This window comes from Leptinotarsa decemlineata, unplaced genomic scaffold (assembly GCF_025532065.1).
Source record: "Leptinotarsa decemlineata unplaced genomic scaffold, Ldec_3_MD MMD2_tig00026345_RagTag_RagTag, whole genome shotgun sequence".
In the NCBI taxonomy this organism is placed as follows: Eukaryota; Metazoa; Arthropoda; class Insecta; order Coleoptera; family Chrysomelidae; genus Leptinotarsa; species Leptinotarsa decemlineata.
Window position 1 is genome coordinate 1,596,453 of NW_027412696.1, and position 20,191 is coordinate 1,616,643.

The 20,191-nt window shown below is 34.3% G+C and overlaps 1 long non-coding RNA gene across 1 annotated transcript; it reads left to right on the forward strand.

Moving 5' to 3' along the window:
* Positions 1-10,697: 10,697 nt before the first annotated feature.
* On the forward strand, positions 10,698-19,673 carry LOC141486070 (uncharacterized). The gene is made up of 2 exons (XR_012467629.1): positions 10,698-11,177; positions 18,888-19,673. It is a non-coding gene; the product is annotated as an uncharacterized lncRNA (long non-coding RNA).
* The last annotated feature ends 518 nt before the right edge of the window (positions 19,674-20,191 follow it).

A 20,191-nucleotide genomic window follows, 5' to 3' on the forward strand; every position in this document is an offset into this window, starting at 1 on the left:
TAATGTAAACTGAGAATATATTTAATTAATTTTTGAATGTGAACTGATATGTTTCACATTTCCACACTTGTATAAAATTCATCATTATACTATTTATGTTATCTAGTTACTGGGAGGCAGAAGTTACTTGTGAAAGTCAACAATTTTTTCGATAAAACAGCACACAAATGATGTCTGAATTTATGTTAGTGATTATGATAGTGACATTTCCCACTTCCGTTTTTTCACTTCGCTGTAATTCATTTCGTCTACCACTCAACAAATCAAATTCTTCAGTTCATTTCGATAGGTTACTTCGAAATAAGGAAGTATTTCTCAAAAAAGGTACTATTCATCAGTAACTTTTCGTATTTATTATTTTTTCATAAACAATCCGCTAAGAATTGTACAGATACTTTCCTAATGTTTTGGAGGCTGGAATATGCTACCGTCTTCATAATTGGAACAAAAATAGAAACGAATATATATTGCAGTTTTTTCTCCGACTCATTCCTCCTTGAAACATTCTGTACAGATGTCAGAAGAGTTTTGAAATGAAAAATATGTGAAAGTTGACCTTATCCCCGAAAAGGTCGATAAAGGAACAATTCGTTTAAGCCAGTCCCAACTCCCCACACTGTAGGTTAATGGACTGACACCCATCAGAAAACAACTATTTCCCTGGCTAATAACACGAAGGGCGTTGTATTATATCCGACAGATGTCAGTGAAGGATACTTCACTGAAGTTATTTCTGCATATGCTATTGGCGATACAACTGCCGCAATAGATTATCAATTATTGAAACACACTTGTAGACCGGTTTCGAGCTGTTTGGCCACCCGCCAATGCAAGGTAGTGTCTATCATCAACATAAAGTTGATGATTTCCGATAATTGAAAATCGAATTCCTTCAGAGTATCATTCCTCGAACTAGGCTGAAGCGGATATCAAACAACAGGTTTGTCATCGCCCTATCTGCCTGAGAACGAAGTAAGCAACCGCATATTCAAAATTTGCCCAACTCCTCGTATAAGGATAGAAAATTTTTCACATATAGTCAGTGGGCCTACTTGAAGACTGACTATAAATAAAATCATCCAAAGGAACAATTATCGGAAATCATCGACTTTATGTTGATGATAAACAATATCTTGCACTGACAAATGGCCAAACAGCACTAAACCGGTCTGCAAGTGTGTTCCAATAATTGACAATCTATTGCGGCAGTTGAATCGCCAACAGCATATACAGGAATAACTACAGTGAAGAATCCTGCACTGACACCTGTCGGATATAATCCAACGCCCTTCGTGGTATTAGCCAGGGGAGTAGTTGTTTTCTGATGGATGTCAGTCAATTAACCTAAAGTGAAGGGAGTTGAGACTGGCCTAAACGAATTGTTCCTTTCTTTAGATGATTTGATTTATATCCCGTCTTCTAGTATGCCCACTGACTATATGTGTAAAGTTTTCTTTCCTTATACGAGGAGCTAGGCAAATTTCGGATATGCGGATGGTTACCCCGTTGACAGGCAGATAGGGCGATGACAAACCAATTGTTTGTTGTTCGTTTCAGCCTAGTTCGAGGAATGATACTCTGAAGAAATTCGACTTTCAATTATCGGAAATCATCGACTATATGTTGATGATAGATACTACCTTGCACTGACAAGTGGCCAAAAAGCCCGAAAGGGCTGAAAATGTAATAAAACAGCTACCCGGGCCGAAGGCATCTACCAAGAATTTGTCAGATCCACTTGAGATCTGGAATTTTTTTACTGATGAAATTTTGAGTACCTTTGTAAACACATTAGTGCAACTGCAGCGAATTATACTCGAGAAAGAGACGCTGATCTTACAAATCTGTCTGAGATTCAAGCATTATTTGGGTTACTATACATGACTGGAGTTCTCAAATCTAGTCGGTTGCATGTCGGTTGCAAAAATAAGATAGATTAGCTCCTATTAGAAGAATGTTTGATGCTATTGTCAAAAAATGCAAAGAGGCATACACATTTCCATTATGTTACGATTGATGAAATGTTGACGGAAATGTTGGTTGAAAATTGTCACGCGTGTTCCGGAAGGTTAATATGGATTTTCATTAGGTATCGGCCATTTCTATTCAATTAATTGTGATAGACACAAGCTTTGGTAGTTATTGTATCTACGAAGCTTCATAAACCATTATGGCTGTAATTCACAAAATATAAATCTTCAAATGAATTCCCTCCGGTTATATCACCTAAATAACACATTTAGAGGACAAATGGCAAAACTTTTCCAGAGAATAGGCCGATAAATTGAAGAAAAATGTCATTCCACTTAATCCATGAAAATTAGCAAAGCGACATGCCCAAACTTTGCTAGTTTCCGAAAACAAATTTCACTTTAACTTTGTTTACGAAGTTCATTTCTAGAACTCACAGTCGAGCAGCCAAGAATTTAGACTGGATGATTGTATTAAATACATATACCTAACGCTTCAAAAATATAACCATCGGGGTTATAAACGATAAACTTTTGGAAAACTGACATATATCGTTCTACCCCAAGTCAATAGTGTAGTGGTAGAAGTGAAAAAGGGGGCGAGAAATATTTGAGAATATATGTGGAAACTTTCAGTGTTACTATCTTCATTCGGGTTTGAAGGCCGTCGTAGTTTGGCTTCTTCAGAGGTTTATTCATCTTGATGATTCACCAATGACTAATGATTTGTAGTTCGTAGGTTGTATTTATGTTGACTCAGGTAGTACGCCTCTTTTGTTGATGTGTTGTAATTGGCCGAAGTGTTATTATCTGAATTGAAGGGGTTATATTTTTAGGAGTGATTAATTTTTGGGAAATAAAGTTTTTGGCTTTCTACTACTCCATCTGATACAAAAAAAAGGGATGAGAGAATCTTTCAAAGAAAGGAAGGAAGTAATCAATTTGAAAATAAGTAACTCTATACATGGATGTGTAGATCATGCAAAGAAGTAACTTTCATAGGTAAGTTATTATCTGTTAATGAAGTATCTATTCCCGCCGTCCTTGTTAGTGGGCTGTTATTGAATGAAGATAGTAACACGGAAAATTTAAGCCGCGAAAGCCTCAACCAAATTATCATATTAGGGAACTGTCACTCTTCCACTATAGGTATCTTCAAATTATACAGGTAGATTAGTTTTAATGACCGCCAAAAGCAGAAAGGCAAAAAAATCGAGAGGAATTGAAAATCCTGGACTATGAGGATTTCTCTGCTGATAGAAATACAGCTTTTTGTATTAAACCTTCATTTTATAGTGAAGAATAATCCATAATAAAAAGTTTCAGGAAATGGAAATATACCATAACCATTTCATTCTCTTCAGTTTTTCCAAAGATGATTGATATTCAGATATTTTTGTTCATTTCGTTCATTTCGTTCATTTTCTTATTCATTCCGAATAAATGATGTTTTGATAAATAATAACAATGTTTCTGATGATTTCTACATGATCCAATTCGTCAAATATATGAAAAATTTGCTTATATTCAAATTATTACCAGACTATCGTGATCATAAACTCAGTTTTTTCTGAAAGTGGAGATATAATACACATTAAGTCCCAGTTAGTAGTGATATATTATCTTTGTGAAAAACTTATATTGGTCAAACTTCAAAATTATTGAAGGACCGTAATATATGCCATTAATGCAATTGCAAATTGGTTTCATTCATTTTGTAATTTGCAGTTTTTCACCAGGTAACACTGGGCCAATGAGTAGGTCAATCGCAGATACAGTGTCTCACATAAAGTTCGCGACATATGGAAGTTTTTGAAAGCTTTCATTTAACTTGAATGTATGTTTGTATGTGAAGGTCGAATCTTGCAAGTTGAATTTGACATACTTCCCGGTGTCCGATTGATCTGAAATTTTACTTACTGGTCGAGTCCCGATGACAATGCATGTTCATGATGAGCATGACGTGATACTGCTGTCACGATTGGCTCCAGACGAGGCAACTTCTCAACGGTTAACAGTAGGGACATCAGATTCTGCATACCCATTGGGGTATGAATGACAGTCAGTGGATCCACCATGAAATTGCTGCTACCTTCAGGGTTGTCTCCAAACCAGAGAACTCCTCAGAGGTCGGCAGTAGGGACTTGAAAGTTTGCTTACCAGTTCGTATATGATAGAGGGTTGGTGGGTCTACCATGACATTGCTGTCACATCTAGGGTTTACTTCAAACTAGGCAACTCCTCAACGGTCAACAGTAGTAACATGCATAAGAGGCATACCATGATTTGTGTAATTTGGTGAGATGGGCGTTAATAGCATTAGTTTGCAACCTCTCTAGGAGACGGAAAACCCCAAAACCAAGCCCGGAATGGTGTTTCGTCAGGCAAGAGTGATCTTTAAGCTCAAATAAGTGGCGCATATATTACCGGATTACTACTGAAGTCAAGGTGAGGCAGTGCCGAGGACTGAGTGGCATGAGGCTATAAACTCATGCCGTGAACGTACCGCCTCAAGGCACCTGGACGAACTCTGTTGTATATTAGCTCTTGCCCCTCTGAACAAAGCTCTGGAAAGGTTGACGGATATTTCTTCGGTAATCGGGGGAAATTATGGAAAATAAAAAAAAACAACACATTTAAAAAGAAGATTGGAGAAAAAAAAGTTGGAAAGGCAAGAAAAATGTGCCATTGAGAGTGCTGACATGAAACGCCAACGACTTGACAAAAGGTGCGGTGAGTTGCGTAGTGAATCACCCACTCAGGCACCCGCCTATGTAACAATGACACACTGAATGAAATGAATGAACTGAGAAATATATTTAGCGAAAAGTGAAATATATAAGATGAATTAATATAGAAAACTTGAAAAAAGATTTTATTTACGCTATAAAGAGATAAAAAAAGTTTTGAATTACATTAAACCTATTCATTTTCCAAATACTTTACAAAATTCAAATGTGAATAATAAGATTCAAATTCTATTAAATAATAAGACTCAACCTCAGTGCTGTACCATGTGAATTTTAGTAATCTTTTCACACTGAGGCTGAATCTTATTATTTAAATAAATTCAAATATATTCACAATTGAATTTTGCAAAGTAATTGGAAAATGAATAGGTTTATTGTAGTTTGCATATTCTCTTCATTTTTAAGGTGTGAATGAAAGCTTTTATTTAAATTTTTCTTTATATTATTATTCCATCAGAATGTTACTTCTCAGTTAGTTTGTGCCTCTCATAACCTGTCATATTTGAATTTTTTATCTAAAATCCTCATTTTTTTCTTACAAATTTCGAAAAATGTCAAAGAAAAAAGTTGCTCAGTTCCCAAGTTTACAGAAGATTGTGATATTTTGACTCAGTTTGTAACTGAGAATAGAAATATAATCGAATTGGATAAAAATCTTCCAAAAGATGAATACGAGTGTAATAAGAATGAAGATAAATACGTTTATTCGATATATTATAACGTCCATACATTGGAAATTGGAATCAGTTCAACAATGAAATGAAAAAACCAGATGAACTTTGCAACAACAAAGATACATTTTTGGAGGTGTATTTATTTCTTCTTCTGGTTACAGGCCAATGCGGGTATTTTCCGAGCAAGATATGACATTAAAGTCTCGTATTCATCAAAATTATGAAATTTGAATCATTGTTTCATTCGAATCGATAGAGCGAAAGATTGGAGAACTTAAAAAAATTGGAAAAAAGTCGAAGTGACAATAGAGAGGCCAAATTTTTGAACAAGGGCATAAAATTATAAACTGAGCAACTGTTTTCTTTGTCAGTTTTCGAAATTGAAAAAAACTGATTTTTTGAGGATTTTTGAGAAAAATCAATCAATCTATCAATAAAAAAACTTCCTCATATCGCGAACTTTCTGTTTGACACTGTATATCAAAAATTAGCTAGGCTACCCAAACAAATGCTAATAGGTGAAGTTGGGTGCCTACACGTTTTTGAAAACTGAACATGAAATTATTGGTATGAACAATCATAGTCTAGAAAAAAGACTTCATTAAAAAAACTCTGTTTAGTTTATACGTATAAGGACATATGGGAAATGTGACAAAAAAAAATTGTTATTTTTTCCCACACCATGACAAATTTCACAATTCTACATAAGATGGAATGCTTATAGAGTTTGTTGTATTCGTTCGAAAATGTTTTTATGGAATGAAACTGCAGTAACGTTAGTTACAAATGGTAAAAACACAAAAAAAATCATTACTCATTTGTCTTATAGATATTTTCGGAGGTGTATATGGATGAAATTCATAAGTTTTGTACCACTTTGGTATAACCTCCATAAGGTTACGGATGCAAAATATGCATCCGTAATCCGTAATCCTGAGTATCTGTATACAAAAATTCCACGTGTATACTTACGTGGAATTTCAGTTTGTTTGTTATTTGGTGAGTTTGCGAAAGTGAACAAAGTATAGTTGTCAATTGTGTCATTTTCTGTCGTCGTAGTTTGGAACCTGGTTGTGAACGATCGACTACCGGAATTTGATTCTGACAAATTATTAGACAGGAGACCGTTACGATGATTCGAATTATTCCTAAGAGGAATCATGCGAAGTTAGAAGGCGAAAGAAATGGTTGTCTCAGTCATTATAGTGAATATGATTCACTATAGGGAGAGAAGCGCATCTTTTTGATTATGGGAAATGTATAGAAATTGCCGATTTCGAGGTGTGAGACACTCGATAGTATAAGTACGGCTATAGGAAGTTCACTGGTACAGCTCAAATACCAACTAGAAACCCTCATTCCAAATGCGGAGCGGAAATGCCTTCAAACAGAAACAAGTGTTAGTGTTTTCCTTGAATTTTGAACCCCAAAGTATCAATCAAATCATAATTGATAGCATTTGCAGAAATTGTGATGGTTATCACCCATAACATTTCTTCAAATTCTATAAGTTTCTGTTGGAAAAAGCTGTCAAAATACCTTGATAGCCTCAAGGAAGTTCATGATATGAATTCAGGTTTATTATTGGGTATTATTGATTGGGTATTTTGAGGTGAATATTCACCCATTTCTGTCCATATTGAATTCCAAAACATTTCATTGTGAGATTTCACAATGAAGTGTTTCTGAATACGCTTTGAATTTTCATCAATTATCGCCGGATTTCATCACATATTCTCGTCCACCATATATAAAACTTCATCGAAAAGTTGTTGAAACGATCCGATCCGCCCGAAACCGGTCTGCAAGTGTGCCCGTTCCATAATTGAAGGTCGACTCTTCCAGTTGTATTGCCAATTGCATATACAGGAAATTTTCCGTGAAGATTCCTGCACTGACGCCTGTCGGATATAATCCAACGCCCTTTGTGGTATTAGCCAGGGGAGTAGTTGTTTTCTGATAGGTGTCAGTCCATTTAACCCACTTTGTAGGTATATTAGAGACTGGCTGAAACGTTTAAAGTTCATTTTTTGTTTATTTGTAGATTCGTCTAAGTCTAAAACAAGTTTAAAAGTCGTTCTGTTCCATAATGGTAACAAAACACCTTCTATTCCTCTTGCACACGCAGTTGCCATGACGGAAATACACGAAGAAACGTCACTTATTCTAAATGCAATAAGTTATAATACGTATGAGTGGAAAATATGTGGTGACCTAAAAGTCATAGGACTGATACTAGGTCTCCAGAGCGAATTTACGAAGTTTTGCTATTTTCTTCGCCTTTGGAATGGTAGGGTAACACAGAGCTATTATCAGGTAAAATAATGGCCTGTGAGAGATAAATAGCATTTCCGTAAATATCACCCTTATATTTCCATGATTACTCCTATAGGTAAGTTTGTTCTATCTTTCAGGTTTTCGTCTTTGGAAAGTTTGCTTTGTATGATTTGAAGTGCTTCCTCGACAGAAATGTTGGTGTGAAGGCTTTCCACGTCGAAACTGAATAATCGATCATGCTCTGTGATCGATTATTCAGTTTCGACGTTCCATACTCATAGTATGGAACCATGGGACAATAGAACTAGATAGTTTTTCGAAGCACATCAACAGCGTAAGACCTTCCATCACCTCCACAATGAAGAAGAATGTCCACAAAGAATTGCCATTCTTAGTCGTATTGATGAAGAAGACCGACACTAAGTGGGAAACATATCGGTGAAAATGAGAGGTCATCGAAAGTCCGCATCGCCAAACATAAGAAAAACACGCAGTGAGGAGAAACCAGCAAATCGGAAATAGCAGAGCCTATTTGGACTCATTAATATAACATCAAAAGATCCCAAGCTGAGATCATCCACAGGGACGAACACTGGTTCAAGAAGAAGTTCGAAGAATCTGCATATATATTGTTCAACGACAGATTCAGCCAAGCTAATGTAGAAAAACGCAACATGTGGGAAGAGGTAATCGAGCAGAAATCGATCGACTCCCGCCAAACGGTCAAGACCCACTAAACCCGTGAAGCGGAGAGGGGTCAGAGGGGATAGTTGAAAGCACTCGATTGGCAAATAGTCATCTCTCGGAGAAATAGTCCAGTCATCTCCCGAAAACAATGGACACTAAAAATCGAAACGTAGTGAAGTAACTTAGTTTGATGTCTAACTAAATCATATATTGATTTTTATTTTTTTGCTGATTTTAATTCTCATTCTTTTTTATTTCCTTCTACTCTGTATTCATTTCCATTATATTATTCATTTTCATTGTATTTTTATCTCAGGTTTTCGAATATTGTTACATCAAATTATGAACTGAAAATATAAAATTTGAGTAATCACATTTTCCTTCAGGAAAATGTAGAAATGTTTCCTCATCAAAGGTTGTATGTTGACCATACTCTCGAGAACATTCATGTTTTCGTCTATGGCACCCTTATAAGGGTGTTTTTTCAGGTTATTTATGCACGATTCATTTTCAAGGGAAGTATTATTGCAGAAGAAACATCATATTTTTTATTATAAATGGAATGTTCCTTTACTTGATGAAAATTACTAACACTATCAATGATAATAATAACACAATTTCTTGAAACATTTTCGACGCCGTAGCTTGCTTACATCTAGAGATAATTATTATCATGGATTAAATCATATTTTGTGATCAGCTGCTGGACTTCAGAGTTTCTTTCTCGTCTTTTTCCGCGAGTGATATCCTTTTTATTCTTGTTGATATCGATCTGGGGGTTCTTCAACTTGAATGTCTATTCCTCACGAAAATTTTTGGTGGTTCCATGAATGATTCGTTACCGTGCTTGAGATCTCATTTCGTGGTGATTAAAAATTTTCCTCGTTGTGTTTTTGAAAGGATTGTTTGTGTTGATATTGAAGTAACTCTCTATAAAATAGTATAGGCATGTCTATACATTGAAAATCTATTTAATAATGGAAGTCGTGTTGTGGTTTTATGAATTTTCCAGTGAAAATCTCACAATGAAATGTTATTTGAATACATTATGGAATTTTATCGTTAAGGACAATTCCATCACTAATGTTAATACATACTTTTTTTCGCTCCAGAGGTTTCTGTTTTCCAATGTAACTCAACTGTATGTTTGATTTTAGGAGAACTATTCGATGTTTGAAATATTTGATGACTTTATCACTTTACTGCTTGTCGGGACTAGATATTTACTATAAGCCTGACCTTCATCAGTGTGACAGCAAATGACATGCGTTTTATCTATCATCAATCATATTTCTATATAATTGATTTCAATATTCATTTCAAGATTTTCGCTGCTTGACTTGTTAGAACCCTCTGTACAGGGTGTAATTAAGTACGTTGAAATATCCAAGTGACGTATTCCTAAGACAATTTCAAGAAGAAAGTTTCTATAAACTTGTGTCCGGCAATGATCCGTTCGGAGATATAGAGTATTTTTGAAAAGTAACTTTCGCAAAAAATAAGTTATCTGCACGAAGTTTTTTTGACGTAGAAAATCATAATATCGTAATAATTCTCATGTTACATCTAGAGAACGCTGCTTACGTTGTCTTTTTTTATTTTAAATCGTTCAAATTTTTTTGACAGTGAACATTTCATGAAAAAACCTGATTTCCACACCTTTTCCAAGTAAAAAAGTACATTTTCACAACAATGCTAGAGATGATCGTTTTCGAGATATTTATAATTTTCTATATCGATGCATATTACTTAGCTGCTAGGGCGCTAAATGAAGTTGCTGAGAACATTACAAAAACTGAGTATGTAGTGGATCTCGTCAAAATAAATAACAATTTCTCACAAAATGTTCATCAATTATTTGTCTTTGAAATACAAATAACTGAAATGACAAAGGAACTTATGACAGAAACCAACCATGTTTTGAAAAATTTCAACAATTTGTATCTCGAAAACGATTCATATTTTGATAAACATTTCAAAGGAAAAAGTTCTTATTTTGACAAGATCTATCATATTGGCAACCTAGTAGCTGAGCCATATGCATCGGTATTGAAAATTATATATAGGTATATATATATATATACCTATATATATATAGGTATATATATATATATATATATATATATATATATATATATATATATATATATCTTGAAAACGATCACCTCCAGCGTTATTGGAGAAATGTACCCCTTTTACTTGGTCTGAGAATTAGGTTTTTTCTTGGAAAGTACCAAACGTTTACTGTCGCAAAAATTAAGGCAATTTGAAATAAATAATGACGCAGTGTCCTCTAGATGTCACATAAAAATTCAAACATAATTATGATTACCCGAAAGGTATTTCAAAAAAAAAGAACAAAAAAAAATTCAATTTCAATACTCCGTTTCTCCGAAACGGAGCATTTCCGGACACAAGTTCATATAGACTTTTTTTTGTGAATCGTCTTAGAATACCTCACTTGAGTATTTCAATGTGCTTATGTTACACTCTGTATAATTGAGAAAAAGTACCTGAAGCTTTCACAAACTCCTCAAGAGTATTATTGATCTGAAATTGTGGCAAACAATTTCTGCGAAATGTTTTCTTTCGATTCATGAGTATATTTATCAGAAAAAAAGATAAGGAAGTGAATGATGACTCAACGGATGGGAAGTGGGAAATCCTATTCAATAGTGATTTGTGTAATGTACGGCAATTTCTTTATCAGGTTAGTCGGACATATTACATCTGAAACCCATGTGATGTTTCATTAGCAAAGAAATTGTGTTCAAAGTGAAATAATTAGTTGGGATGAAATCATCACGAATATTATATTGGTGAGTCTACTATGATAATATTCCGAGAGCTAAAATAATTGTTGAATATTGTAGTTGGAAAAAACTTGCAAAATAAATTGAATGAAACATAATGATATGGATGATGTATCAAGAACATTCGAATTGATTTTTTGTTATTCAAGTTGAAGAAAATATTGTTGTTTTTACTCGTTTCGAGTCCAATGTGGAAATGAGGTCGATAATGTTAACAGCAGGAGTATTTTGTTATCAACATTCTGATAACTGCTGAAGAAGTTGAAAGTTCCATCAATGAAAACTCAACAATTCATTGGGTGAGCTTGAGCGGGGTTATCGGCGACGATAAGGAACTTGACATATTTTCATAGATAAATATCCGAACACGCATCCCATTGATAGGTCCATAGTAAGAGGTTCATTGGAAAAAAATTAATAGATTTGTTCAGAATGTGTCTGAAAATCATCCCAGAATAGAGACATAGGTTCGAGGTGATTTGTATGTGCATTTGATGTGATGTAATATTTCGTACAATTTTGAAAAAAATGTAGTTTCAGCAAACTACTTTATATGAAAATTTGTCACTACTGCAGAAAATCAATACGTCTGATCAGTCAGTGATCTTTATTCATAAATATCCACAACACAGAAACAATAAACTTTGCTTTTCTTCAAAAAATTGTAGAACTTTCGATAAGATGCTCTTTTCTGTTTGCAAACATGTTTTATCCATGGAAACTCACATCAATTATGAATTTCAAGAAGTTTTTTTGACAAATATCAGAGATGGACACAAATTCCCAATTGCTTTTTATCTTCAATTCCTCGTTTCATTATCAATGAGATATTCATTTTCACACAGTTAGTCGAAATGTAAACCTCACGAAAAAATATAACTACTCGTATGTTCATTCATTGAGTTTTTTGTAAACCGTTTGTAGTTTTGAAAACAGAAATACCTTGAATATTCCGAAGAAAATGCAAGTACCTGTATGAAACAATTTTTTTTGTTTGCCTAAGTCAAGTGTCTTACGGCGAAACATCAATGTCTACCAGTGATACAAAAAATTTAGGAATCTTCCAAAGAAAGGGGGAAACAACCAATTTCGGAAAATTAACTCTATACAAAGATGTGTAGATCATGCAAAGGAGTAACTTTCAGACACAAACTGAAACGAAAATCCCTTTCGAAACAGCTTTTTTCAAAAAACTTTTGAATTAAAGAAAAAAACTTTCGAAACAAATTATTTCATATCAAAGTTGAATTATATGAGAAATATTTTTTGTATTCTGTTTGTATTCTAATAGTCGTGATGAAATCGAATCAGATATCATTTACGGGATTCCTGAACAATATAATCGATGAAAGAAGTAAAATTTCACTTACATGGAACACTGTCATCTTCAATGGTAGACACCCGTAAGTTTCACCATAAGACACTTGCCTTATTCGCTCATCAGTACCAAATACGGATAATATTATAAAAAAACACTCTTCTATCAAGATGGAGAGGTAGAAAGCCAAAACCTTCCTTTCCCAAAAAAATTGAAGGAAATTTTTACGGAGAATCGTCAAATCACATGAAGCGTGTGGAAGCAAAGTTAAGTTCGTTTCAAAATCGCAAAATTACTCAATTCGTTCGAAAGGATCATAACTGGTGACTAATCGTGGGTATATTGACTACAAAATCTAAACCAATCTTTAATCGTCCCAATGGAAGGGCCCAGGAGAGCCAAGACCATAAAAAGCACGCCGAATTCGATCAAGTGTCAAAGTTTTGCTCACTGTTTTTTCGATTACCGTGTCGTAGTACATCAGTAGCTCTGCCACATGGCCATACGGTAATGAGGCGTATCATATTGAAGTTATACGCCGCTTGCGAATACGAAGAAATCGTTTAGTATTGTAGAAAAATGCATCACGATAATGCACCTGCTAACTTTTCATTGCTTGTTCGTGATTTTTTGGCCAAAAACAACACCGTAATCATGCCTTAGCCATCGTATATAGCAGATTTTCCCCCTTGAGACTGTTTGCTTCACCCAAGATTGAAGAAACTCATGGAAGGACGGCGTTTTGCGACGATTGAGGAAATATAAACCGAATCACTCAGAGAGCTCAAGGAAATACCGAAAAGTGCATTCCAGAACTGCTTCAAGAATTGGAAAAAAAGCTGGCGTGAGTTTTTCATAACTGAGGAAAACAACTTCGAAGAAGACAACATTGAAATTGATGAATAAATAAATAACTATTTAAAATAAAAATTAAAACTCACCTTATTTTTCGAACAGACAGCCTACATTGAGAAATGAAGACATGTGACAAAAATTATCAATTCAAATGAATGAATGAATAGGAAAGGAGTAGATACAGGGATGGAAGTATGCTTGCCAGGTATGCATTGAGTAAATGCTCATATCGACAATTCTTTGACCACTGTAATGAAATAAGGCTTATCGACTTTCTCAATACAGTATACCGTTAGAAATAGTATATGCAAAAACGGTTATAATTATTCAGGTGCATAACCGATGATAGCTTCTGAATATCCATTTAATTTGTATATACATCAAACTGTTTTGGATTGTTAATTATTAAAAAAAAATGGGAAACAGTTGCAAAAAAGTTATTGTTTGAACGAGCCCATGGGTCTACAAGTTTAGCCACCCTGTAAACTCCACACTCGGTTCCTAGTAGTGGGGTTTGACTCGATGTTATGCCCACTGATGTCAACCCTTATAACAATAGAGTATTGAAATCAAATCGCTCTGAAGGAATCTCCACCTGCTCAAACTAGAGTGTTGACAGAGCAGATCACTTTCAGACGAGGTGTATTTCAGTGCATATTGATATCGCCAGTATCCTTTCTTCTCAGGAATACTTGTAGAGACAGTTGCGACTGTCTGGAAACGGGTAGCATAGGATCATATATATATATATATATATATATATATATATATATATATATATATATATATATATATATATATATATATATATATATACATGTATATATATAAAATCTAGAAAGGTTAATGCAGTCAAGCTGCTGGAGAAAATAATTCCATGAAAATCAAAAAATAAATAGATAAGTACCTACTTTTTGATCATTCCCACATTGATTTCAATTTAGGAGTGTTCTGTCCATAAATGTTTCCTTTTGATTTATATCATATACACTCGATAACATCTTTATCCCTGTATTTATATCCTGGACCCGGAAGTCACGCAGGTAGCTATAGCTGCCTACGTGGTGATGTTAGATGATGCCTGGAAATGCTAGGTCTTCTAATTGAAACCACAAATGTGCGGTTAGCTCCTGTTGGTGACACCGTGTATATGTGAAGTTTTTTATTTTTGGTAACCAGTTGTTGTCCATCTTTGCAATTGGCTGCACCGCGCTGATGAGGCCAATAGCCAGAAACACGTGTCCGCGGTTTGCCTCAATTTTTTGAGTGTTCTGTCCATAAATATTCCCTTTTGATTTATATCATACACACTCAATAACATCTTTGTCTCTGTATTTATATCCTGGACCCGGAAGTGACGCAGGTAGCTATAGCTGCCTACGTAGTGATGTTAGATGATGCCTGGGAATGCTAGGTCTTCTAATTGAAACCACAAATGTGCGGTTAGCTCCTATTGGTGACACCGTGCATATGTATATATGCACGGTGGTGACACCGCGCATATATGTATATATATATATATATATATATATATATATATATATATATATATATATATATATATATATATATATATATATATATATATATATATATATATATATATATATATATATATATATATATATATATATATATATATATATATATATATATATGGTGAAATGGATTAACAGGGTCTCTCAGTCAGAAAATCAAAAATCAAACACTGCTTTACTTTGCCAAGCTTTCGCTTCTAATGGGAAGCTTCTTCAGGGCAGTAAAAATGAGTGAAAAACAATAAATTGAAGATATAAATTGAAGTAAAAGTTAACATGTACCTATACGATTTTTTTTGTGGGTTCGACAAACCCACAAACACACACACTTCAATTTATTGTTTTTCACTCATTTTTACTGCCCTGAAGAAGCTTCCCATTAGAAGCGAAAGCTGAGAGACCCTGTTAATCCATTTCACCATATATATATATATATATATATATATATATATATATATATATATATATATATATATATATATATATATATATATATATATATATATATGGTGAAATGGATTAACAGGGTCTCTCAGTCAGAAAATCAAAAATCAAACTCTGCTTTACTTTGCCAAGCTTTCGCTTCTAATGGGAAGCTTCTTCAGGGCAGTAAAAATGAGTGAAAAACAATAAATTGAAGATATAAATTGACATAAAAGTTAACATGTACCTATAACCACAAACACACACACTTCAATTTATTGTTTTTCACTCATTTTTACTGCCCTGAAGAAGCTTCCCATTAGAAGCGAAAGCTGAGAGACCCTGTTAATCCATTTTACCATACATTTCTCCAGTCGCTAACATTATCCAATTTATATATATATATATATATATATATATATATATATATATATATATATATATAATATGAAATTTATTGAGTGTCTGGTTTTTCCGGGTATTTGATCCGTGTATGTGATATTATTTCTAATTTCACCGACGTTTCGACAAAATCTCATTTGTCTCACTTATATCCAAGTTTTCAAAGTATAGTACAGGACGAAATCCAAAAGAAATGAAGGTTCCCCAATTGAAGACAAAATGTGAAACGCCAGAGAAGTACTTGATAAAAATATCTGCGTAAACGCAAGCTAAACATGAATGAAACCACCTATTGGTGTGACACCCAAGTCAACTTGATAAGTTTTATGTCAGTGTTGGTGGTTTGACCAATCAACCGACAACTGCGGTAGCAGAAATTTGGGAAGGTAACCTGAAATGCCATCGGAAGACGAATCCACATGTTTCTAGAAATGATATTAAATCGATAAAGGTTAATGCAGTCAAGCTGCTGAAAAATAATTCCATAAAAATCAAAATATGAATAGATAAGTACTCTCTGATCATTCTCATATTGATTTCAACTTGAGAGCCACCGGTAGACAGCTGTTTCAGCCTATTGGGCATCGTCAGTACCGGGCAGGTGGTCCTCGATTGAAAACAAAATGTGAAAAACCAGAAAAGTACTTGATAAAAAAGCTGCGTGAACGCAAGCGAAACATAAGTGGAACCACCTATTGGTGTGACACCCAAGTCAACTTGACAAGTTTTTATGTCAGTGTTGGTGGTTTGACCAATCAATCGACAACTGCGGTAGCAGAAATTTGGGAAGGTAACCTGAAATGAAAATATGAATAGATAAGTACTCTCTGATCATTCTCATATTGATTTCAACTTGAGAGCCACCGGTAGACAGCTGTTTCAGCCTATTGGATATCGTCAGTACCGGGCAGGCGGTCCTCGATTGAAGACAAAATCTGAAAAACCAGAAAAGTACTTGATAAAAAAAGCTGCGTAAACGCAAGCGAAATATAAGTGGAACCACCTATTGGTGTGACACCCAAGTCCACTTGACAAGTTTTTATGTCAGTGTTGGTGGTTTGACCAATCAACCGACAACTGCGGTAGCAGAAATTTGGGAAGCTAACCTGAAATGCCATCGGAAAACGAATCCACATGTTTCTAGAAATGATATTGAATCGAGAGAAGTTAATGCAGTCAAGCTGATGGAAAATAATTCCATAAAAATCAAAATATGAATAGATAAGTACTCTCTGATCATTCCCATATTGATTTCAATTCAAGAGCCGGTATACAGCTGTTTCAGCCTATTGGGCATCGTCAGCTATTTTTATCAAGTACTTTCTTGATTTTTCTCTTTTTATCTTCAATCGAGGACCGCCTGCCCGGTACTGACGATGCCCAATAGGCTGAAACAGCTGTATACCGGTGGCTCTTGAATTGAAATCAATATGGGAATGATCAAAAAGTACCCATCTATTAATTTTTTGATTTTCATTGAATTATTTTCCAGCAGCATGACTCTATTAACCTTGCTAGATTGTTTCACCATACAGTAACTATGGTCTTCATTGATGGGTTTTTGCCTTTGAAAAGTGCCTGGGTGACTTATCGGTGTCTCTTCTCACCGATAAGCTCTTCTGTTGTCGTAGAGGATCCACTCTTCATTACACATGACGATCCGCTTTTAAAAGATCTTTTTGGTTGCGCGAAGGACAACTGTGACAATTTCTATCGATCGTTCGAATCATGCGACACTCACTCTTCTAGTTTTTTACTTTTCCAGTACGTATTGAACCATCAAAAACCACATGGAACCTGAATTCCAGTTCTTTCGCTATCTCACACACCATTTTTGTTGGGTCAGTGTCCACGAAAGTCCTCGAATCCTCGAAATACTGTGCTCCGGGGCTCATCCTCGAGGCTAAAATCCCCGGAATAGAATTTTGCAAACCAACGTGGAACAGTACGTTCATCAACACTCTTATTGGCAAATGCCAGCTGTTTTGGCAGCGCATTAGTTCGATCAAAATCCGTAAAAAAAAATTGGTGAAAAATTGTTCAAATAAATCATATGAAAAGAGCTGAGAAGAGTCAAATATTAAAATTTGAAGCAAATGTACAGCAACGTTAAATGGATTGAAAAATTCTCTATCGATCAGTAAACTACCTAATATTTCAGTTGATGTCGATGAGTTCGAGCAATAATCGTGAATGAAATTAGTTTGAAATTATTGAAATCATGAATGTTTATCAATTTATCAAGTTCATATGATGTGAATTATTTTGATTTTTGTTAAAATAAATTATCATAATTTGAAATACGGAACAGTTCTTCTTTTTTGGGAAAGGAAGTTTTTGGCTTTCTACTACTCCATCTTGATACAAAAAAAGCCAAAAACTTTCCCAAAAATTTATCACTCCTGAAAATATAACCCCTTCAATTCAAAGTTCTTCTTTTTGCAGGAAGGCGTCGAAATGAAAAGTTAAGAGTGATGGCCACAAAGGGGCCGAGAGGGCTTATGACAGTTGAATTTAAGATATATATGTCCCTCTTGAATTTAATCGACATGTTTTTGCATTTTTTCCGCGATGAATATGTTTTGAAATTATTTCGAAATGTATTTGTTTTCGGTTCCGCGCAGAAAAAATATTTTTGTTCAACTGTCATTAAAAGTGACATTTTTAATGGTTGTCAAGAGTATTAAAAGATGACGTTTACAAAGTAGCGTGTTGAAAATATCTTCAACATTAGTGTTGAAAGTATTTTTAACACGATTTTCTGAGCCGATTATTTTGGTAGCAATTCATTTGAAGCTCTTTTTGCAGCCTCATCAATATCGTCATTAACACACAATTTCTCACTATTTTTCTTCATTATACAATACATTAAACCCCAGCACGAACTTTGAATGTGTTTTTATAGAAATATTAAATTTATCTATTTGAAAACAAGACACTTCTACAATATGTAAAATATTTGTGTTAAAAGTAAGTTTTCTTTTGTTCGTAAAATTGCTCAATTAGAAACACTCGTTTCGAAAACTTCTTCACTCATAAAATAAAACCTTACTTCCAACACTCATATCATAACTAGCTATTATGGTATCTAGTGAGTTATGAAAAAAATATGAATTGAATCAGTTTACTGAACGTGAATTTATTGACGATATCAATTTAAAAACTTTTATATTTTTCTAGGATTTCACTAAGGATGAGGAGAGACCAATGATTGAATACAATACTGATTCGTTGAGAAATATTCAAAAGAAAAATAAGGTGAATCAATCAGGACGATGAATTTAAATATAATTTTCATCCCTCTCAGCATAGCTATTCTACTCATAACTCTGATAACATTTTTATTTGGATGTTGTTGCAAGAAATTGAATACATCTGAATCTACTACCAGAAACGGAAGTTCTCCATTTGAAAAGGAAGTTATATTCACGAATACGAACATGGAAAATATAAGCAGTAATGTTTATTTCGGGGATTCATGTGGTGATAGAGGTCATGGAGAAACTAATTGTAGAACTACTCTGAACAGTGATGACACCAAAGATGTTTGTGGTGTTACTAGTATTATATCCGCTGACGTTAATGACTTCATATGTGATTATGATAACAATGTTGCTGACTGATACTATGTTTGAGTAGTTTGTTTTATTCATTTTCATTTTTGTAATGCACTGTTGAAAACCTTTTGTCTAGTAGTAAATATTACTGAATTTTTTCCCAACACCAAACCGTTATTATCAAGACCTCAACACGTGTTCCAAATACTAAGTGAGCATCTTCAAAAGAAAGATTAATCTTCCTTCTGAAGTTCAATCTTGAAGTCTTGAAGTTCAATCTCTCTCTTGAACATAATCACTTGGTGATTGAAACACGTGCCGAAGTGTTAAAAATAACAGTTTGATGTTGAGACAAATCTTCAGTAATATTCATCCATAGTTATTACCTGAAATAAAAGTTGATAAATTGTGCCAGCCTCAATGAATATCCCTTTCTCGTAAAAGCATGACACTTAAGATATAATTGATAACCAAAATACCATATAGAAATTAATTGTTGAGTGACCCCTGAACAGTGATGAAACCAAAGAAGTTTTTGTTGCTACTAGTATAAAATCCGCGGACGTAAGTGACTTAATATGTAATTGTAATAAAAATATCGGTGACTAATTCTAGGTACAAATAGTCATTTCTCATCATAGGTGTTACCAGAAATTCAACTCAGTGCAGTTATCCAAATATCGGCACTCAGGATGCAGTAGGATGAAAATATACACCCCATTTGCCAGTCACGTCAGTGTATACTGAAACAGTCAATCTTTGGAAGTCCTCAGAAACAGCTTCGATTTTGATATTTGGATTTTTATAATTTGGAAGAAGGAAGGAACTTTTGTTAGAAAAAATGTATGGTAATTATATCAGAAGTTCAGTTTCCGGTGACTTATATTTTTCTTCTATCAATTATATATACATTGAATAACAAATATT